Below are 23764 nucleotides of genomic sequence, written 5' to 3'. Positions count from 1 at the left end.
GAACCCACAGCCCAACCCAGCGCACCAGGGCTTTCTCTCTAGAAGCCATCATGATTGGCAGTGGGGCCATGCTGTGCCGGCTGTTAGACACTGTGCATTGTCACCATGGCGTGGATACCGGAAAACCAACCGAACGTCAGCAAAAAGAGATCTCAAAACCATTTAAGAGCCTCTCTTTGGAAAAATGACAGAGATGCAAAGCAGAAGTTATACAACGTTCAAAGGAGCTTTTGTTTCTTTTCATCCTTGCTTTGGCCGAAATATTGGGTGATTTATGAAAAGTGAAAGAAAGCAGCATATGTGACAATGTTTCTGTCTAAAAACCGGAGTAAATCTCCTGGCATATTGCTTTCCTCCATTCTCTGTGTTTGAAGTGAATCCAGCCACCAGGGATTCATTCACTAAGAAATCAGAAAATGTTCTTTGACTCGCCCCACAACCTGGCCCTCCTCACAATGATGGAGCTGTCCCAGTGCATGCCCTCCCTCCCACCCTCCTTAGTTATGTCCTCCCCCCTGCTCTTCTGCCCCTACTCTGATCTGACCCACCCTTAATCACCATGGGTCTGGTTATCTAAACATCACTGGGCTTTGGAAAAATTACACGACAGAAGCCAAATAGATAAATAAACTCTGATCTTAGACCTCAACTAGATGATGCTTACTACTCCCACGGGGATGTTTATCTTGGAGAAGTGCAACTTCAGATCTGGGTTCATTATTTGCGGAGGCTGCCAAATCAGTCCATGGTAAGGCTGGGGGGAAAGGACTATTGGGGACGGTTCTAGTCCAGTGCTCAGGTTGGACAGGCCCAATAAATAACATCTCCCCTACTTGCCTGGGTTCTGGTCCAACTGAGAAATGAGACAAAAACCTGTCCTTGGTGGGACACAAAATTATCACCTTGATTACTGTTATTACTGATAAACATGATGGTAGAGGATGCAACTTTTAAAGATTTTATTTATTTTTATTTATTTGTCAGAAAGAGAGCGCACAAGCAGGGGGAGCAGCAGACAGAGGGAGAAGCAGGCTCCCCACTGAGCCAGGACCCCCATGTGGAACTCGATCCCAAGACCCTGGGATCATGACCTGAACCGAAGGCAGATGCTTAACGGACTGAGCCACCCAGGCGCCCCATCTCTCTCTCTTTTTTAAAAGATTTTATTTATGTATTTATGTGATTATTTATTTATTTATTTTTAAAGATTTTATTTATTTATTTGTTAGAGAGAGAGAGGGCACAAGCAGGGGTAGTGGCAGGCAGAGGGAGAAGCAGGCTCCCACTGAGTGAGGAGCCCAATGCGGGACTCAATCCCAGGACCCTGGGATCATGACCTGAGCCAAAGGCAGACGCTTAACCAACTGAGTCACCCAGGCATCCCAAGGATGCGACTTTTAAAAAAGGAACAAATGGGCTTCCTCAGCCCAGATCCTAGAATTTTCCAGGTTTGACTAGCCAGCACCGAAAGAGACTCTCTTGGTTTTAGCACTGAAAGCCCCACAGCCTGAGCAAACAGGGATGATGGGTAACCCCAACTGGGCCCCGGGGCTGTTGGGCAGACTGCTCGCAACAACATGGGCAGAAGAGCAGATTGTACTTCCCATGGACAGTTCCTTCTCATGAGGAAGGAAAAAGGAAGGCCGAGGCTATGGCGCCCAATTTCTCCTTCTAACCTCACCAATCAAATTAAGTCAATAGAGGACAAGAGTGTTAAATGGATGGGTTCCTCAAATCATAGAAGGAAACATCTGGAGTGGGAAAAATATATACTTTCCAACACCATATATAATAAATAAGACCAACACAAATTAACACTCAGCAATCTAAGAAGACCTAATTGAAAGTCTGAACTATAGACTCATTTGAAAAGAAACATAACTTTATGAGCTTCATACAATTCAACCTAACCTCTAAAAGTATTGTTCACTGATAATGGTAATGTTTAATAAAGCTTACATGATGTGAAGATGGCCTGTGGTTGATAAGACCATGGAACTGGTTCCTGCCATTGATTTGTGAGCAGAATATGTGAGGTCTCCTGCATGAGCATTCCATCTCCACTGTGTGGCTAGTCAGAGCACTCTTTCCACCTGGCCGAGGTTAGCAGAAATGTTCCAGATCATTGTGATCGCTCTGGATGAAGACAGCCACGATGTGGGGGCAGGGTCCCCTACAGACCTGTAATGGACAAGCAACGTGAGTGAGAAACACCTATCTGCAGTTTCATACAATCACAACTCAGCTATGCTTATGATAATAAGCCTATCATAACCAAGCCTATCCTAACTGATAGAACGTGTCATGGCAACTACCTAAAACACAAATAGAAACAAGGTTGGAGGGAGACGTTAATGGTGATTGCTTCTCTGACATAGGATTTCAGGTCTTTAATTTCTGCCCCTTTGTACATTTTTATACTTCCAAGTTTGTTTTATTGAGCTTTTTAAATTTGTGATTCAAAAATTTCAACAAAAACAGATGCCTTTAGACTACCTGCTTTTAAAAAAATACAGTGGAATGCTTTAAAAGCATTCTATCCTTGTTTATATGCAAACCATATGTCATGATGCTACTTTGAATCTGAATTTTCATTCTTATTTAAATTCAGCTCAAAATTCTGTTCTGTGTCTCACATATGAAGAAATACCTTCCAAAAAACTTCCCGACATTTCTATAAAACATAAAATGTTTTGGTTGCTAAGGAATGCTAAAGCTACTTAGCTAGTTAAGTATACTGTCCAACGGATACAGTGACAACCATTGTGTACCCAGACGACCGTTCTGTTTTTTACTTGCAGCACAGTATTCGCTAAATTACATGAGATATTCAACATTGTATTATAAAATAGACTTTGGGTGAGATGATTTTACCCAACTATAGGCTAATGTGAGTGTTCTGAGCACATTTAAGGTCAGTTAGGTTGACCTATAATGTAAGGTAGGTTAGGTGTATTAAATGCGTTTTTGATTTACAATATTTTCAACTTATGATGGGTTCATCGGGGCATAAACCCATCGTAAATCAAGGAAGATCTGTACATGTAAATCAAACCATCATGCTGTGCATCTCCCTCTTTTTCTTGTGTGATATGTACGAGGAGAGAGGAGAAGAAAGAGAGGTATCTCTGAAGAGTGGAAACTACAATTACGGCTCCAGAGCAGACTGTTCAAAAAGGTGGCGGCCAGGGTCATTATGAAGATCTCAACAAAGCCACATGGCGAGTACGAGGGAAACTGCTGGAAGTATTCTACTACTGAACACTATACACGTGTTTTGTGGGGTTTTTTTAAGACTTTATTTATTTGAGAGAAAGGGAGACAGAGATAGCAAGACAGAGCACAAGTGGGGAGGAGAGGGAGAAGCAGACACTCCCTGCCGAGCAGGGAGCCCAGTGCGGGGCTCGATCCCATGACCCTGAGATCATGACCCGAGCCAAAGGCAGACGCTTAATGACTGAGCCACCCAGGCGCCCCATGTACAGGTATCTTTCTTATTCAAGAAGAGTATTGGGCCTGCAATGCTCCTTGGCAATATTTTTTAACTTACTTTTTTTAATTGAGATATAATTGAAATATAACATGGTATTAATTTTAGGTGTACAACTTAATGATTGCATATATGTACAAATATATCAAATGATTACCACATGATCACCATAGTAAGTTAACATCTATCTTTTAAGATCTACTTTCTGAGCAACTTTCAAATGTACGACACAGCTCTGTTACTTCCATCACCGTGTTGTCCGTTACATCCCCAGGACTCATTCATCGGATACTAGAAGGTGTTTCGTTTTCTAAGTCTCAGTGGTTTCTCTCCCATGGATCCTCTGCAGTTGTTCTCTCAAATCCACTCTACCCTCTCGAACCAGGGAGCCAGCATTCCTTCCTAAAAGGTGAGGGTGGCTTTTGCATCCAAGAGAAGATAACCAAGCGGAGCTGCAGAGTCGAGTTTGGGCCGCGGATTATAAGAGGTCAGCCAGAGAAAGCCCTGATGAGGAAGTGCCAGTTCGCCTTCAGTGAACCAGACAGTGCCGGCAATGAGGGCCACTCACTTTAGCATCCCAGAGACCTGGATTTAAGTTCTATCGCTACAGCTTCGTGGATGCATAACTTCAGACCAGTGAGAAACCATACTGAGCCTCAGTTTTCCCATCTATAAAAATAACACAGTACTCGCCCCATTTTCAGATTAAAAACAATAATGCAGGGGCGCCTGGATGGCTCAGCCGTTAAGCGTCTGCCTTCAGCTCAGGTCATGATCCCAGGGTCCTGGGATTGAGCTCCCTGCTTCTCCCTCCCCCTCTGCCATTCCCCTCTCTTGTGCTTCTCTCTCTCTCTCTCTCTCTCTGTCTCAAATAAATAAATAAAATCTTTAAAAAAACAAAAATAAAAACAATAATGCATATAAAACGCTTAGCACAGCTCCTGGAACACAGTAAGCGTCTAGCATATGTTAACAGCTGTTACTTATCTTTTAAAAAGCTGTTCCATAACATTAATGTTTAAATATAGGTGTCAAAAAATATTACCTGCAAATATCATTATTGCCATGCTGAATATGCCTTTTTTAAGTTTTTTTTTTTTAAGAGGAAAAGTGAGTTTGCCATTTTCTCAAATCCTTCTGCGACTGTTCTTCAGTTTGAATCCCATGGGTATGTCTGAAGCAGCACCACATCTGGGAGGGAGAATCCAAAACTACGACCTGCCCTCCTGCCTGCCTTCCCTCCTGCCATGCTCTCTTCCATCCTTCCTCCTTTCCCTTTTCCCTTTTGTTCTTTTGTTTGCACGGCGAAAAACACCGTACTTCTCAAAAGATTGAAAATGAAATCGCAGTGAAAGCAAGCTTGCAAAAGTGCTTGAGCGAGTCTGAGATCATTTTTTTTTTTTTTTTGGCTTGGATGTCTTAAGCATTCTTTTTTCAGTCTTTTTCATACTATATATCCAGATTCTTCCTAAAGAATAGATTTGCTAAAAAACTAACATGGCAGACCGGCCCCCTTTAAATCTCACAACTTTCCAATGATTCAGGCAGAATTGACTAGCTTTGACAGACAATGCAAATTGCACTCAGATCATTTATTTCAACACATTTTTATTGAGCACTCGGGTGATCTGTGCAGGGCAGATTTGTGAATTGTTGGTCCTCCTGATATAGAAACGGCTCCCTCTAACACATTCAGACAGATGGCTTCAGAAGCCCGTTGTTACCTGACAGAGAAAAGGGTAAATGTCCCGGGTCAGAGTGAGCGGAGGGAGAGGTAGGTACTCCTGGAAGGTGGAACATACCGGTTTATGACGACATCTTGACCAAGAAGGCTTACCAGTTAAAAACATCAAACAGGAGTAGAGAGACACTGTGTGGCTAGAGGCAAGCTTTCCCACCTTATAATTAGACACCCCACATGGCCATAATCATTCAAGAAGATTCTCCTTCCAGTCTCATCTTCCCTCTCCTACCTAGAAATTTATGAAACATCAGAGCTACAAGGCACCTCAGAGCTTGACCACCAAAAGCACCATTATCAGTGGTAGTAGGAACACTGGTGATAGTGTTTTAATGCAGACAGCATGATAACCTAACTGATGACTTTGGTCTGACTCACCAAGTGTTCTCCAGAAAGGATGTCCTTCACAACCAAACACCACCTCTGGGCAGCATGCAATAGCACTACTGCATGGCTATGACCTGATTTGGCCAACAGCAAAGAGCCTTTTGCTTTCTTTAACTTGTGTGGCCATACCACAGGTAAGTTGTGATTCCTAGGAGTCATTGTTAAATACTGAAAAAAATCTCATGGATCTGTGAGCATCTTAGAGCCCACAGTAAATGTCATTTACTAGTTTAAGTCTGTCATTTGATGGATAAGCAAATTACCTAAGGTCACATAGCTCATAAGAAAGTCAGGCCCTAGTCCCTCATCTGGTGACTTTTCTGCTGTACCACATCCACACAGGAAAGAATGAATACTCAAACAAAACACCATGCTGAAGAAGCAGCCAATTTCAAATGGATGCACATAGGTGTTCCAACATCCATCAATCAGCCCTTGGAGAATTTTTTGAATAGCAAAATAGCCCTAGAGAAACAGACCTTCAGTGAAGGCTTGCCTGGAGGCATGCCAGAAATTTCTGGGGAAACAGACCTAAGTACAGCTCACCTTTAACTGGCCTGACCCCTGACCGTCAAGGACAGCGGACTCCGGAACTCTGCTTCGCTGTTACTACACCTAACACCGCGTGTTGGCCAGGGCACCGATAGATGCTCTGACAACTCCAGCCACCTCTACATTCTCTGTGTCCTTGCCCCTGTTGTAACCCTCCTCAAAGGACTGATGCTCCAATACCCAGCCAAGCTGCAGGAAGCAGTTAGCTCAGTCCAAAACAAACTTTGTAGCAGCTCATTAACCCTTCCGTATCAGTCCAGGGTAATCTGGACTCACCCAAAGTGAGATGTGGGGGTGGACAGGGGAATACTTCATATTTCAAACTCATTACTTTCATCCTCTAGATAAATTTTCAAAGCCTACCACCAGTCAGACCCCTCAACGTGAAGCTCACTTTAGAAAACAGATGCAAATTTATATGTAAGTACTTCTTTTGTTTGTGGGGGGAGGGGCATGCCTTCTGTATTTGTAGGGTTTTTTGGGTTTGGGTTTTTGATAGATGGGAAGGGAGAGAGAGGAGCAGAAAGGAAATGGAGAAAGGCCTTGAAGGAGCCCAGAAACATAAACATGGCCGGTTGTGCCTTAAGATAAACAGGAACTAACTTGTATGATGCTTGTAAACAGTGACCCAGGCAGGGATCAGTTTGTGTCCGCGATTATGATTAAATGAGGTGTCAACTTTGGCCTCACTCTGCATATTGAAGAGTGATTCTTCATACAACTCAGTAGCAAGAAAACAAACAATCCAATTAAAAAATGGGCAGAGGAACTGAATGGATATTTTTCCAAAGAAGACATACACATGGCCAACAGACACATGAGCTGATATTCAACATCACTCATCAACAGGGCAATGGAATCAAAACACAATGAGCTATTATCTCACACCTGTTACAATGGCTATCATCAAAAAGACAAGAGAAAGTGTTGGCCAGGATGTGGGGGAAAAGGAACCCTTGTGCACTGTTGGTGGGAATGTAAATTGGTGCAGCCACGAAGGAAAACAGTATGGAGGGGCTTAGAAAATATTTAAATACAATTCCATATAATATGGCAATCCCACTTCTGGATATATATCCAAAGGAAATGAAAACAGGATATCGAAGATATATCTGCACTCCCACATCCACTGCAGCATTATTCCCAACAGCCAAGATACAGAAACAGCCTAAGTATCCATCAACAGATGAATGGATAAAGAAGACGTGAAATATACGTACATATACAATGGAATATATTCAGCCATGAGAAAGAGATATATAATCCATCCCACTGATTCTGTTTCTCTGAAGAACACTCTACACCTTCCCAAAGTAAAATCAAAAACACTACATTTCCAAGACTGCCTTGCAACACGGCTACAGGCCTGTGACCAGTCAGATACATCCTGAGACTGGGATGCAGAAGGTAGGAGTATGAGAATACTTTTTTTTTACATCTTTATACTTTTACTTCCCCAATGTTTCATAACGTATGCATGGTGCTTTTGTAAAATTTTTAAGTAGTATTTAATAATAGGTTGCTCTAAGTCTCATTACACTCAAAGCAATTGGTTGTTAACTGTTTTGACTCAGGAAAGAGCTTTGGGATCATTTAGCCTAACTCTGTGCAGACAGGAGCACCCCTGCCAGGCCAGACTTCCAGGACCACCCCCCACCCTGGCCAGCAGAGACTCTTCCTCACCCCGGGTTCCCTAATGCGGAGGACAAACCCCTGCTTCCTCTCCCCAAAACTCTGCTTCAGATGTTTTTGAAAACAGTTTTCATTTGGGTCCTGAGATTTTTCTCCAACTTAAACATCCTTGTTCCTTCAGCAATTTCTTAAGTGTCTTCCCACAACCCAGTTCCCCTCAGATTTACCAATGTCCTTCCCAAAATGTGGCATCCATGAATGGCTCAAATATTCAAGACTAGGATAGAGTATATTGTTCTTGATCTAACATCGACCATCAAACATATCTTTCTTTTCTTTTCTTCTGCCTTGCCTCCCTTCCTATGAGGATCTCAAACAATGTAAAACATAAAAATATAGATGATGGATAGATAAGTAGATAGATAGATAGATAGATAGATAGATAGACAGACAGACAGCTGGACAGAGATATATAATACAAAGATAAGGCACTGACCCTACCAAACTGTGAAAAGGCATGATAACAAGCTTCATTTCCCCACCCCAAACCCTAGGACTTTCTGCCTATGTATAGTCCTTACTGCAGAACAAACTCAGGCTCACGTCCATAAAAAAAAAAAAACAAACTCATACTCTCTTCCCAACAAATGTATCTACCAGGAGATGCCTTTCCTGGAGTTTGGCTCTATTTTCCAAGGTGACCACTTTTATTTAGTAAACCCTAATTTTAACCAATATGCCTATGGTCAACAATAGTTTTCTATGCCCTAATCCAAGAGTATTTGCATTTTTTTTTAAAGATTTTATTTATTTATTTGACAGAGAGAGAGACACAGCGAGAGAGGGAACACAAGCAGGGGGAGTGGGAGAGGGAGAAGCAGGCTTCCCGCGGAGCAGGGAGCCCGATGCGGGGCTCGATCCCAGGACCTGGAATCATGACCCGAGCCGAAGGCAGACGCTTAACGACTGAGCCACCCAGGCGCCCCCAAGAGTATTTGCACTTAACAGAGAATAATACCCGCACGCACAAGTCACACAGACCTGGCAGACTGTGGAGGTGAAAAAGAATTTAACAATAACTCTGAAAAAGTTGGGTATTATAATGTCCTTGTGACAGATTTTACAAGTTAGACCATGAGAATTTTAGAGATGTTGTTAGAGGTCAAGCAACTTGCAAGTGGAGAGCAGAGGTCCCGATGACGGACTCTACACTGCATTGCCCTGCCCTCCCAGTCAGCCATGGGCCCAGCCTCCAGATCCTTCGGCCTCTGTCTGCCCTCATTAGCAGCCTCCCCTTTCTCCAAATATAGTGACCAAGAGCTTCCTTGCCTTCCCTCCTCCCAAACTGAAGACTGCTCTCAATTCCTCTTTTCATACAAAAGTGGTAAATACTAATAGATATTATCTATCCAGTAGGTTGTCCGTAAAAGAAACTGAAATGATCAATAATACAACTCTAAAGTCCATTTTGAATATCGAGCAGGCAAAAGGGAGAATTCCTCTGAAATCACACCAAGTTTTTCTCCTTCCACTGAAGAGTACTTGTCAAACTGCCTAACGATTAAGAATGGAGAGCAACTGTAAGTTCTAGGAGGGCTGTCTCTCTCTCACGTCCTGGAGTCCCGGCACCTACCACACTGGCAAGCGCATAGTAAGACCTCACTGAACACTTGCTGAACAATAAATGAACATCCAGTGCCAACCACCCTTCGAATAGAGGCCAGCCATGGAATGCCAAATCTCCCCTGCATCATGATGCTGAACTTCCCAGGAAGGAGAGACCTGAGGCAGAGGAAAAACCCATGTAAATCTCTGTTTCAAACTGGTTTATACCACTGATGATAAAAAGAAAAGTTTAGAAAATTCTCACTAAACATCGGGATTCGTTCACATGGTCAACGAATACTGAAAGTTTTGCACGAGGTCAGCACTGTGAGGAAGATGGAGGGTACCGGGATTCGTAACATATGGACCCTCGTCCCAAGAAGCTCACAATCTACTCTGCGACACAGACACGTTCAAAGATCATCATATGTGTCAAAGTCAGGTGGAATCCCTCCTCCCCCATTCCATGGAGAGGGCATTCTGAAACGTTGAAAAATCTAATGAAACTGACTGCCAACTGGCCAATACCTAAGGACACTGGTAGCTACCATGGTAGAATACTGCTTAACACACTAATGGTAGGTTTTGTTGTTTGGCAACAGAGCAGAGAAGGAATGGGGCTTTCCTCAAATAAGCCTCGATTGTGTTGCTAACCTTGGCAGGGTGAGCTTGGGGTGGGGAGATCACACTGAAGTGTGAGCACCAGCTGCCATTCTTTTTTGAGAATTAGAGGTAGCAATGAAAAATTGGGACAACTTCATCCCCATCCAGCCAAAGCAAGAGGCACCCAGATGTGTGAAGTGCGGGGAACGGGGGAGGGGGGGATTGACACAGCATTTCCTGTGGGGGAGGGCGGGACCGTGAGAGGGAATGGGAGCATAGCTGAGGGGACATTAAGAGCACAGAGGACCAGAAAATTGGTTGGTAGACAGGGAGCAGCCACAGTCGACATCCTCGTTTCGAAAGCGTCCATTTGTAACACTCTTCCCAGGCATGTGCAAGGAAGTACTCGAACTAGATACAAATGTCATCTCCATTCAGTTTGCCCTGTCCTGTTCGTTTGACAGCTATGCCATCCCTCAATAAAGACTTCCTATTCCTCTGCAGTAATATAGTGTCTGGCCTGAAGAAGACTGGAGAAACTCTGGGAAGACGTGGGAAGTGCTCCCCAGGCATGGGGCAGAGCCAGGGCTGAAGAGGCATCCATGTCTTACCCTTCAAATCCCCCCTCTCCACAGGGCAGAGTCCCATTAATGGGCATCAGCTGCCCAGAAGAGCCCTGTGTCTCAGAGACAGTAAGACTAAATTCCCAGGTAACCCTCCATGATTTAATAACAAGAGTTTTAAATTATGAAGAAAAGGATCCCTCCCACACCTGGATTTTATAAAATATTACAATAGATACAGCAATAAATATGCCAATAATAATAGCTATCATTTTTTAGCACCTACTATAATGTCTGGTACTACTTACACATTATTTAAGGTAATCCTTCCACCATCCCTATGAATTAAATAATATTGTCATCCCCAATCAACAGACAACAAAACTGAGGTTCAAAATTAAAGTATCTTGCCCAAGGCTTCAGTGCTAATAATTGACATCCAGGCCAGTCTTTCTGTAAAGTCCTGGTTCTGTTTATTAGAGCAAGCGCTCACATGTATGCAGACTTTTGAGGAATCTGGGCAGAAGCAGGCTGAGGGCTCAAGGAAGGCTTCCCGGAGAAGGTTATACCCAAACTGGATCTTAAAGGATGAATATGAATCATTCAAAGAAAGGGCAGGCAGAGGATAGGGACAATCTTCACCAAGGGGACAATCCAGGCAAAAGCATGATGGAGGCAGGAGCCTGGTGTGGACTGATCAAGCCAAGGTAGCCGAAATTCTTAGAGCTTAGTTGTGAGATAGGCAGGCAGGAAGGGCAGATGAGACAAAAAGATCTAGAGAGGCTAGTTTGTGCTGGGCCTTGTGTGCTGTGTTAAGAAGTTTGAACTTTATCCTATAGACAGTGTGGAGCCATTAGAAAGTTCTAGAAAAGGGAATGACACAGCCAGATCAGCATTTTAAACAGATCACCATAGCAGACATGTGTAGAGTGGATTTAACAGGGACAAGATTAGAGGCAGACATAAATCGAGAAATTGTTACAATAGTAAGTTGAAAATTAATAAAGACAAGAATTGGGATGTTCACAACAGGAATGGAGATGAGGGGACAAATTCAAAAAATAATTAGAAAGAAAAATTGTTGGGTCTTGGTAGATTGTTTAGATGTGTATGACAAAGGGACACATATGGCACCCAAGTCCTCAGGAGTAGAGCTGCTTTAAGGAGACGAGGAGTCAAGTGTGGAAGATGTTGAGTTGAGGTGTCTGTGGGCCCTCGAGTAGAGCTGTGGCAGAATATACACATCTGGCGCTCCCCAAAGGAACCTGTCTACATCTAGGCAGTAAGTGAAGTCATACATATGGATGAGCTCTTCCAGGAGGAAGGGCAGTGGGCCAAGGACAGGCTCCAGGGGACCCAAACGCTGAAAAGGCAGACAGAAGAAGAGGTCCTAGAGGAGACAGCTAACAAGTGGTTGGAATGGCCTAAGAAAAATCAGGAGACTGTAGAGTTCCGGGAACCAAAGTGTCATACTTTAAGAAAGCAAGGGTTACCAATAGTGTCAGATTCTGAAGAAGCTAGAGAAAATTCAGGATTAAAAAAGAAAAAAATCCCCTGGATACAGCCGTTAAGGAGCCATGAGTGCTATCCAGAGAGCAATGTCAGTACGAGTCTGAAGAATGAAGCGGCCTTGGGAGTTGGAGATCGAGGAAGAGCTTGCGGGACCTGGATGTTTTTAGGATGGGAAAGAATGAACTATGTTCAGAGGCTGAGAGGAAGGGAACTGTTAAGACAGAGAAAGACTGAGGACATCAGCCAAGATGGGGAGGAGGAGAAGGCGTTGACGGACACAGCAGGGCCTGGTGTGACAGGGGATGTGGCCAGAAGTACTGGCGAAACAGTGGCCCTGAACATGAAGCACAGGTGAGCTCTGAGACCGCAGAGAACAGCTGTAGGCAGTTAGGAAAATTTATAGGAAAAATAAGGATATTGAGGAAAACCATGCCTTCTGGCCTGTTTTTCTTGATGCAATAGGAAGCAAGCCCTCATGAATCTGAAGTGATGTTAACCCCCTAGTGGTGTGATTAAGCCCAGCGGTCCTCAGGAAGCAGGGAAGGGGGTGGGGAGGGGATGGCATGCTGTTAACTAAAGCCTTAAGAAGGCCTGGAAGGTACCAGATGCTGGCAGTCAAAGAGGAAGGTTAAGAAGCTCCATGTGGGGCAGTTCCTGGAGATGGCAAAATTCATTTGACTGGAAGTCCCCTCAAGAAAATACCATCCTGAGATTCCCACCTTGGTTTTAGTCCGAGAGAGAGACAAGATTCCTGGAAATAGGGGCTCCTGGGTGGCGCAGTCGGGTAAGCGTCTGCCTTCGGCTCAGGTCATGATCCCGGGGTCCTGGGATCCTGCCCCCGTGACGGGCTCTCTGCTCAGCAAGCGGGGAGTCTGTTTCTCCCTCTGTCTCTGCCTTCCTTTCTGCCTACTTGTGCTCTCTCTCTATCTCTCTGTCAAATAAATAAATAAAATCTTTTTAAAAAAAGATTCCTGGAAATACCCCGTCCCCCAATAAGTTGAGCTTAATCATGCTAATCATTAGAAGCTGCTAGTTTTGTGTTATCCATTCTAAAAGTATTACACTGAGAAAACAAGTAGGATTCCAGCCAACTCAATGACCCAGGAATCTCCCACCTCTCTGGCATGTGTAGGATTTCTTTGCTTGCTTTCCATTTTGGGTGCTTTTAGGGGCCAGTTTTAACCAATGCATTACACCTTGCCCTTCTCCCCACCTCATCTGAAGGTCTATTTCTCTTCCAATAAAAGAAAATGTTTCTGCATCAGAGTTTTTACATCACACTCTTAAAAACACTTAGATCCACGTGTCTCATTCCTCTTTGACCCACAAAGCACGCTCCTCTACTTCCGGGCTGACTCCTCTGCTTTCGGCTAACCTCTCTTCCAATACTTGCAAAGTGCACCCTCTGGAGACCCCATGTTCATCTTTGAAAGGCACTCCCTCCACCAACCTGCCTCATCTGAACCTGCCCCTTCCCCCAAGGCTATCACTCCCCGTACAGCTCTCTACAGTGTGGAGTGCACATATTTCTACATCCCATACTCTGGAGCTGGGATATCCTCCCAGCTGTTCATGGGCATTTTTGAAAGTTCCTCCCATCTAACTCTCATGCTTCCTGGCTCTCCCACTCTCTGCCTCTCCTCATGGTGCTCCAGTCCTGACCTCGTTTTGCCCACTACACTCAACAGACTTTGGCAACTGGCTCACTAGCTTCTCCCCACCTTAGGCACTGCCCTGATCCTGGAGACAGCCCTCCCAGCACCCTGGCTTTGTTGTGTGCAAGTTGATTCCCCGGTGGAGCTGCTCCACTGCCAGAATCTTAGCCTCTTAGACTCAGGGGCCACCTCCGCTGAACACAGTCTGCCCTCACTGCACTCCTTGCTCTCTTCCCCTTCTCTGGTCTCTTTTACAACATTCTCGCAGTGATGCGTAAGCATAGCTTTGAAGTCAAACAATGATATCAAGGGCTTAACAAATATTTAAGACATTTTCCTAAATAGCCCAGGTATACCCTATTTTAGCTTTTTATATCTTGACATTACCTATCTTTTATGTGGCAGAACGTCAACCACCTCTCCCCATCACCCTCGGCTCCTTCTTCCTGCCCTTGGGCTAAGCTCATCCAGCAAGCCCCCAACATCCCAACCAGGCATGTTCCCCAAGATTGCAGAGATAACTAGCAACTCACAACTGGGAAGATATACCATTCCAGATGTATGGTTTCCAGTCTCAGCTGAACGCTGGGTCTGCTCGGATCCGCTGTTACCTGCCCCACCCCCACCCCTGGCCAGCTTTCTAGCCCCGTGTCTGCCGTGAGGATTCCAGCTCTAGCACTCTGCTCAAACTGTCTCCCCAGCACCTCTTGTCTTCACTCTAACAACCTGCCTTGCTCCTAACTTCATAGAGAAAACAGATGCCCTCTGGTGGGAGCTCTCTCAGCTTCCCAAATGGGTCTGTACCTACACTTACCCTTCCCTCTCTGGACCTTTCTCCTTAGACGAATCCACCCACGCACCTCTGCTTTAGATTCTAGCCATGCATCGTTCATTCCCTCCCTTTTTTCTGGATCTTCCATCTCTCACTCCTTTGCTTCAGATTTTAGCTTATAAATGAGTCTCTGCCATCTTAAAAAAAAAAAGTCTCTGACTCAAGATCACACTTCCTGGTAATGGTCTTCACAGCACGCTGTGTGACAGACACTCCTCGCTTTCCATTCTTTTTTTTTTAAATCAAAGTAATGCATAAGCATAGCTTTGGGTGGCAAACAAGGCTACAAGGCTCAACAAAATTTTTGAATATTTTTCTGTAATCCCCATTTTTCTTTTTTTTTTTTTTAAGATTTATTTATTTGAGAGGGGATGAGCAGAGGGAGAGGGAAAGAAAGAGTCTCAAGCAGACTCCCCGCTGAGCACAGAGCCTTACTCAGGGCTCGATCTCACCACCCTGAGATCAATGACCTCAGCCGAAATTAAGACTCAGATGCTTAACTGACTGAGCCACCCAGGTGCCCCTGCAATCCCCATTTTTCTAGATAACCCATGGATACTCTCGTTTAACTTTTTATATTTTGACATTATCTTTGACCTTCCTACTGTGGAAGATGAAGATTCAGTCCCCTTCACCAACCGCTCCCCCTCCCCCACCAGTACACAAATGTCACTTCCCCTCCCTCCATGGTCCCCATACATGACATCATGATTAGTGGGGAAATTATTATTCAACATTTACATTAATATGTCTATAAGTTTTTCACACATTTGTAAACTATGATTATGTTTTTCCTTTTTCTTCAACCTTTTTATGTATCTATCTCTAATTCAGCCCCACGCTTTCGAAGAGAAAGTAAAACTCCTCTCAGTCCAGTGAAACACATCAGGAAATCTAACCCTTGCTATTTACTCTAATAGAATCCCAGATGGAAGGACTGCGCTCCAGGCCACCATCCCGCTGCTGTCCTGGACTTCCCTTCATCATCATCCCTACTAATTTCCTTGCCTTCCCTCAGTTTTATCGTCCCTGACTCCTAGACTTGATGTCTTCCTATTTCTTGTTTACATCCTAGTTTTGGTGGAGCACGTCCTACAGTAGCTCTATCAAAAAGGGTGCAGGAAGGCACATTTTTTGAGAACTGCCTTTACTCTTGAGGGTGATGTTCTCAGGTTCTAGATTGGAAATCATTTTCCCTCAGGCTGTTGAAGGCACTGCTACACTGTCTCCAAACTCTTGAGAAGTCTTATGTCCTCTCTATGAGACCGGCTTTCTTCCTCTCTGATAGCTTCTACAAACTTCTCTTGATCCGTAGAGTCCTGACATTTTACAATCTTGTGCCTTGCGTGACAACTGCTTTATATGAGTTACGCTCATGGGGCCCCTTTGGACTGGAAATGCAAAACTTCAGAAGCTTTGGAAATTTTGTTCCCTTTTTTTTTCTATAATGAACCCCCTCTATTTTCTTTTTTCTCTCTTTCTGTAGCTCCTAATAATCAGGTACTGGACCTGTGGACTGATCCCTAATTTCCCCATTTCTTCTATTTTCCACGATTTTCTCCTTTAGTTCTGGAAGGTGTCCTCAACATTATCTACAGACTTTTATAAGTTCTGCTATTGTACTATAATTGTGAAAGGTCCTTTTCCATTCTCTGAATGTTTCTTTGTCTAACACTCCACTCTTTCTTCACAGACATATTTCCTCTTACCTCTTGATGACATTGATCATTGTATTTTGAATTTTTATTATATCCCCTACATTGTCCCCACTTTTTTTTTATTTGTCAGGGTCTCCATCTTACATATTTTAATCTTGCCTCAAACCTTTGGTGATTCTTATCTTCTTCTTTTCATGCTTAATGGTGAGGAACTCAATATTAGAGGTTTCTCATGCATGGGCAGGGCTGATGCATGGGCAGGGCTAATTACCTGATGAGCTTCACCAGAGTTTGAGGAGGGGGTCAGATCTATCTATTCTGTTTGGTCTATTCCATCTGGAGCAGACCAATTTTCCCAGAATACAATCTCCAATCTCCTTAGCGGGCTACCTGAATTGACTGGGCTCAGCAGCGGAAGGGATTACGAGAATCTCACGGTTCGGTGTGCAGAGTTTCAGTTTGTGCCCACTTTCAGCACACTACCTAAATGCCAGAATACATCTCCAGTCTTGGGGGAAGAGGGGAAGGAAGCAGGTAGAGGGGCAGTTGCTTGGCTGCCTGAAGGCAGAGCGAATAAGAGTGTCTACGTGTTCTTTATGCAAACTGGCCCCTAGCCTTTCTGCGTGTGCCCCTTCCTGGTGCCTCAGCTTTTACAAGGACCTGTTGCCTCTGATTCCTAAGGTTTTCAGGACTTGCACAACTAGAAAGGCTGTGTTCCTTATTGATTTCTCCCCTACAGACAGTTAGGGGTTAGCTTTCTCTGAAGGAGAAGAAGGTGAGGCAGGAGAGAGGAAGAGGGAACAGAAGGAGGAAAGAAGGGAGGGAGAGAGGGAAATAAACATTTACTGAACAACTACGATGCACCAGAACCTGTCTGAGCTGGGCCCTTTTCATAAAGAATCATATTTTAATCCTAAGAACAACCCTCTTAGGTGGGCTCTGTTATCATCATTCACATCGTACCACTGAGGAAACCCAGTTCAAAGGTATGAGTTAACCTGGCCAAGGACCTACCATTAGTGAATGCCCCCATTTAAACTCAAGGATCTGCGATCCCCACAACCCGTGCTCCCTTCCCCACCTCTTGCTAAGCCATATCCAAGACCTGGGGTCTACAGGCCACGGCCACCTCCCAAGTCACACAGTGTAGACACCTCCCGCTCTCCCTTCCATCCTCTGGGTCCCCCCACAGCCCTGTGCGCCTTCTAGGGCAGTGGGCAGAGTATTTTACATTCTCACTGGAAGGGGGCCCAAGGCACTGTGTTCTCAGCTGCTTGGGCTGAGATCTGAAGCGCAGACCCAGCCACTGACATCACTCAGTGTGCCCTCCACTTCCGCTGGGCCGTTTATGCTGGCACAGCCCGAGAGCAAGGTTGGCGGGAAGGGAATCAGCCCAAATAGGATTAATAAGAGGCAGCTGGGCTTTAAAAGCCTCCTTGACAATGTAAAGAAACTAAGTCAGATGTTTTTGGAAAAGACTGCTGAATAACTGTGTCCAGCTCCCCGTCTCTTTCTATTGCCACTCCCCCACTTCCTCCCCTCACACTGGAACCGAGGCTCTCAGTCACTTTTTTCAGCATCATGGATGATAACCCCATTGGCTCCGGTCAGACACTGGCCGATGGGAGCTGGTGTCCGAGCGCTCAGTTGCACCCAGGGCGAAACATTTAGGCAGGCCGCCACTCAGCTCAGCCCCCAAGCGCCCTGGGCGCCTCACTCACCGCGCCCTAGTCCTGGCCTTCCCCGGGCAGAGCTGGTAAAAGGTCTGGGGGGAAGTGGGCGCAGGGGGCGGGCAGGGATCAGCCCCTTTGTGGATTAGTTTAAAAGCCGCACTGGATACGACAGCAGAGGCGTGCATTACTGAGACAAACTGTTAACCTCCGGGGACTAGGAGAATCACAACTAAAAACTAAGATCTACCAGGCACCTTCTGGGCTACATGTTAGGTTCTTTCACACACTTTTCTCCCCACGCTTCATCAAACCTTGCCTAGGCTGTCTTCTCCTCAAGCCTTTCCAAGTCTTTCCCATCCACAAAGGAAAAGTCTTACCTACCTCCTTTGTGAAGCCTTCCCTGTCCAAGTCCTTTCCCAGGACTGGGACCTACTAGTATTTTCTGTCCATCCAGTCTACCCTTCATCATATGATTGACGTTGAGGACAATCTGCCATTTACATTAGTTCATGACTCCCATGGAAGATGCCATGAAGGAAATTTCCTGTTGAATTCAGAGCCAAAGGGCACTGTCACTCTTGAAGAACTAGCATTTTCTTTCTTTTCTGACAATGAGATCTTTGTAACTCATCATGTTTCCTTCTTTGACTACTGAGAAGCTCCAAGCACAAGGATGACTTAACTTAGGGCGCCTGGGTGGCTCAGTCGTTAAAGCGTCTGCCTTCGGCTCAGGTCATGATCCCAGGGTCCTGGGATCGAGCCCCACATCGGGCTCCCTGCTCCACGGGAAGCCTGCTTCTCCCTCTCCCACTTCCCCTGCTTGTGTTCCCTCCTCACTGTGTCTGTCTGTCAAATAAATAAAATCTTAAAAAAAAAAAAAAAAAAGGATGGTTTAACTTAGTTAGGAATCTGGGCAGGTCTCTGCTCTATAAGGAAGTGACATGTAAGTTGAGACCTACAGGATGAAAAAGAATTAGCCAGATGAAGACTGAGGGCAACATCATTCCATTCTGAAAAAGCAGCATGTGCTAAGGTCCTGAGGCAGAAAAGAACCCAACGCTCAGAGTGACTAGAACCTGCTGAGGAAAGAAGAGGGTGGTACTAGTGAAACCGTAATGAGTTTTAGACCCTCCAAGGCAGCTGAGCCAGTTTTTGCAGGCCCTGTGGGTATGTTAAGAAATCCAGATTTTAGTCCAACCACACTGGGAAGCACTTGAAGAGTTTTTATGTGCAACCATGACATGAACCAATTTATCTTTTAGAACTATTTCTCTAGTGGCTCTGTGAAAAATTCACTGGAAAGAAACAAAAGCAGAAACAAGAAGGCCAGTAAAAAAGCTACTGCAGGTTGGAGGGTAAGAGATGATGGAGACCTGGCCTGGATATATGAGTGGCCATGAAAGCAGGTGCACAGAATCAGGACATATTTTGGAGACAGAATCGACAAAACATTTAGGTTATATAATGCACCATAAGGAATGGCTTTGGAGCCAGGAAGAACTGGAGCTAAGAAGCAGTTTTCCCCCTTAACAGCCAGGTGACCTTAGAGCATGCCACTTAGCCTCTCCGAGCCTTGCACTACTCACCTATAAAATGGACATAATTACACCTACCTCAAAGGACAGAAGAGAGCTTAAGAAAGATGACGTGGGAGGAGAGCTTCCGGCCTCCTCAGTAATCTGTAGAGGATCTGCTTCTAGACCCTACAGTCGGCCACAGCTGAGGAAGAGGGGCTTGCCTCTGCTCTGTGAAAGTGGGAGCTCAGGCAGCCACCCAGCTAGCTCAAGAGGCTACCTCTTGTCACTCTTCCCTTCCCCCAGGTCCTTATCTCAAAATCTCTACTGTAGGAACTGAGACTTCAGAAGCTACAGTGCCCCAAAAGGGCACTGTTTGGGCGAGGAGCAGAATAAGGGCAGGGAGGGAAAGTTTTGGGAAGCAGGGGCATCTGAAGCAAAAGAAGGCATTCAGTATACCCTTGGTAACTTTTTCTTTCTCCCAACACCACCCCCCACCTCCTGTTCTCCTTCCCTTTCTTTCTTTTTCCTCCTCTGCCCCTCTCCTCTCTTCTCCTCTCTTCTCCCTTACAGTCAGTGGCCTCTGAAGCCCCCTGTCCCCAGCACAGGGACTCAAGACTAAGAAAGTCCCCCTCTGACTAGTCTCCACCCCACTTTCCTCATCACTGGGCTCACAGCCAAGGTCAGTCAATATATGAGTATCTGGAGAGAAGGGAGCCTCCAAGCTCTCTCTCTCTCTCCCCTGGGAACCTAAGAAGCTCAATTTCCCTGGCTTTCCCAGCACATTTTCCACCAGCTTAGGGCCACTGGCCGTAGGAGGTAGCGGCTTCAGTGCACCAGACCGAAGCGGTTGCATAATTCCCGCCCAGGCTCCCAGAAGCCTCACAAAGCCATGCTTCCCGAATAACCCCAGTGAATGAGCCCAAATAATACGTGAAATTGTATCGGGCCTGCCGTGCCCAGAAGACTCACACAGAACGGGAGGGGCGCTCACCGGGCCAGGCTGCCGACACTCGATATCTTCTCACCACCACCAGCGATTAGAAGGGGATTAGGATCAGGTGGACAGGGGGCAACTCCAGTGCACGAGGCGGGAGCGTGACCTGGCAGTGGCGAGACGGTCCCGCGAAGCGCTGTGTCCTGCCACGCGGCCCGGCGGCTCACAGTCTGGACCCTTGGGGTGGCCGCCATCTGTGTCCCGTCCACGCGGCGCCAGGACTGGGCCAGTCGTCGGTCTCCAAGCCCAGGCCATGGGGGGCGGGGGGGGGAACAAAGTGGGGGAAGGGGGCAGCAGGTAGAGAGGTTTTCTGGATTCTTCTGTGTTCCACGTTATCCATGCACGGATTTTCAAGTCCCTCCATTCTAGACCCAACCATCATTTCAGAGCCCGAAGAGCAAGGAAAACAAGCTAGGAAAAGGGTAGCAAGCCCTCTGGAAGCGGCGGAAGGAAATCACAGGCCATGGAGCCAGTCTCCCAGCGAAGCATGGCACGCCCCCCCGCCCCCAGCTCTGCCCTTCGCCCTTCTCACCCCGCCCCAGGCGCCCTGTGTGCACCCGCCTCCCTGACTACTTCTGCCCAGAACATTGAGGGTATTGGGTAGGAAGGCTCTTAGGGGTCCCTTACAAACTTACCTAGGTCATCCCAATTCCACCGCTGGCTTTCTTGCAGTCCTTGATCCAGGCAAATCCAGCAAAAATGCACTCAAGATCCTTGTCTCCTTTCATTTTTCTAGTTTTGAAATCCGCATCACGCTCTCAGCCTCTAACCTTGCCCGTAAGTTATTTAAAACATCATTTCAAGGGGCGCCTGGGTGGTTCAGTGGGTTAAGCATCTGCCTTCAGTTCAGGTCATGATCGCAGGGTCCTGGGATCCAGCCCTGCATGGGGCTCCCTGCTCAGCGGGGAGCCTGCTTCTCCCTCTGCCCCTCTCTCATGCTTGCTCTCTTTCTCAAATAAAAATAAATAAAATCTGAAACATCATTTCACAACCTCAAGGTCCATCCACAGATGAATGGATAAATAAAACATCTCCACTAACAGTGAGATTCGTGAAGGCCAGAAGGGTTTCTTACCCCTCTCTGAGCCTGGTGCCTAGCAAAGTGGTTGGCATGTGGTAGATACTCACTGGGAAAGCAATGGTCCCACTAGTCACTTCCCTTCTGCGAAATCAGAGAGAAAGAGAAAAATAGAGAGCAAGTGCAGTACAGGATTTAAAGAGGAAGGAGGGAAGAAAGGAAGAAGAAATGAAGGAGGGAGGAAAGAAGGAAAAGAAGGAGGAAGGGAGGGAAAGAGAGAGAGGACTAGAAAGGGAGAGAGGAGGGAAACAGAGGAAAACGGGGGAAGCCTGCAGCGAAGGCTTGTCTATGGAGCTGGCTCCTTGAAGATTTGCTTCAGTTGACTCTAACAAATCCTTCCAGTGCCATCCCATACCTCCTGGGCTATCTTATTCCAGCAGTTTGATTCATTCCTTATTTCGAGGGGCAGCCAAACACCTCCCCCCTTTTCTTAATAGGCAAGATCTAGGACAGATCTTGTTGCAGAAAGAGAGGCACTCAAGAGTCATCTTCACTTGTAATTAACTATCCAATTAAATCCAGGCACTCAGCCATCCATCCAAATTGGGGCTGAAGGTTGTAATCCACCATGAATTTTGTGAGCTTGCAGCAGCTCAGACCAGCAGCTGTACTGTATTAAGTTTTTTTTTTCTTTTTCTTTTTCCTTTTTTTGGGGGGGGGGGTTCTTGTTGTTTTTAAAGAAGGGAGAGAAAAAGGGGACACTGGGTAGGTAGATACTGAGTGATCAGAGGCCTCTGATATCCTGATATCCCTGAGGATATTGAGCATCAGGGGGAAATTACCTTCCTGATGACTCAGAAACAGGAAGTGGTGACCCAGAGGCGTCACACGAAGGGGAGGCATGCACATATGTGATGACATCGTTTCCTATTTTTATGAGTGTGGGGTACAGGAGAGTGGGAAAAGGAGGGGGAGAGAGAACAATCAAGGGATAGGACAGTGGTTCTCCTGCATGTCTTTGCTCACATCCTCACATCCCCATCCCCTATTCCTGCACTTGGGACACAGGGTCGGCGTTCCAGACAGCTTCCTCTCTTTCACCCTCAGGCTCTGACTGAGAAGAAAGAAGTTAACAAAATTCATTTCAAGCTCTTCTGACCAAAGACAGAACCAGATTAGCAGGCAGATACCCTCAATCCTGCAGATGCCACCATGCTGATGATGGGAATTGTCCTAGCAGCAGAAGGAACCATGATCTGAAACCCCCTAACTCCTCACCAGGCCCCATGCCCATACTTCATCACTTGGGCAAGAGGGGTGCTACAATGAGCAGCCAGCAACCTGGTGCTCAGTGAAGACGGGCTGGGCTGGGGGTGCACAAAAATGTGCAGGAAAGTATTCAGAACTTAACCAGCAGATTTGGGGGGATGGGGGGGCAGCAGGGGGAACAAGACTGCAGAGCTAAGTCTAATGAGACTTTGGGACTAGGAGAAAACTGAGGGCCAGAAGCCCCTTCTTGGTCTTCTTTCCCCAAAGAGGGAAACGAAGATCAGAGCTCTGGTCCAGAGAAATGGGCCAGTTCTGCCCCCATAAGACCAAGCGAAGGAACAGCCCCGCCTCGCAGATCTTGCCTTTGCTACCACAGTGGACACTGTCCCAAGAATGCCCTCAGTCTGTAGAGAAGCTCTCTGCTTGTGCAGTATACCCTGCACCTCAGGAGGCCAGCAGAAAGCCCATGGGCAGACGACCCAGCTGGAAGTTAGTGGAATGTAACTGACAGTCATGCAGAGCAATCGACAGCCCCCTTCCAGTTCTCTCCATGGGAGTTCAGGATGCAACCTGCAGCGGGGGAGGGGAGCAATTGTAAATTTTGTGAAAGTTGATAGACCAAGAGAACAGAGCACATCAAGTCCACCAGCATGTTCAGAGGAGCCTGACCCTGGGTTTGCCCACATTTGTCTTTCTCTCCTGCCTCCTCTAAGGGAAACCAAACCACCATAATGCTTAGCCAGCCTTCTGTGTGAGCAAATCTATGTCAGCCAATCTATATAAAAAGACCAGTAATCTGCAACTAAATGGCTGCCTACACGTGTGTGCTCCCAAAAGCCACTATAGAGGGAAGTGGAAAAGGAAGAGTCATAGTCCAAAAGTCTTATCTTTGGAAGGGATTGATGAAAAGTCTGTCCAGTGAGTTCTCTGTCTAGGACTCCCTGTGCAGTGAAAGGCACTCAACAGGACAAACGTTAGAAGAAGGGAAATAATTTTGTTGGTACAATCAGAGATGTCACCTCATCTGGTCCCCACACTAACCCCACGTGGAAACTGAAGTTCA

This window comes from Phoca vitulina, unplaced genomic scaffold, assembly GCF_004348235.1.
Source record: "Phoca vitulina isolate PV1807 unplaced genomic scaffold, GSC_HSeal_1.0 scaffold53, whole genome shotgun sequence".
Classification (NCBI taxonomy): domain Eukaryota; kingdom Metazoa; phylum Chordata; class Mammalia; order Carnivora; family Phocidae; genus Phoca; species Phoca vitulina.
This window is presented reverse-complemented; position numbering follows the sequence as displayed.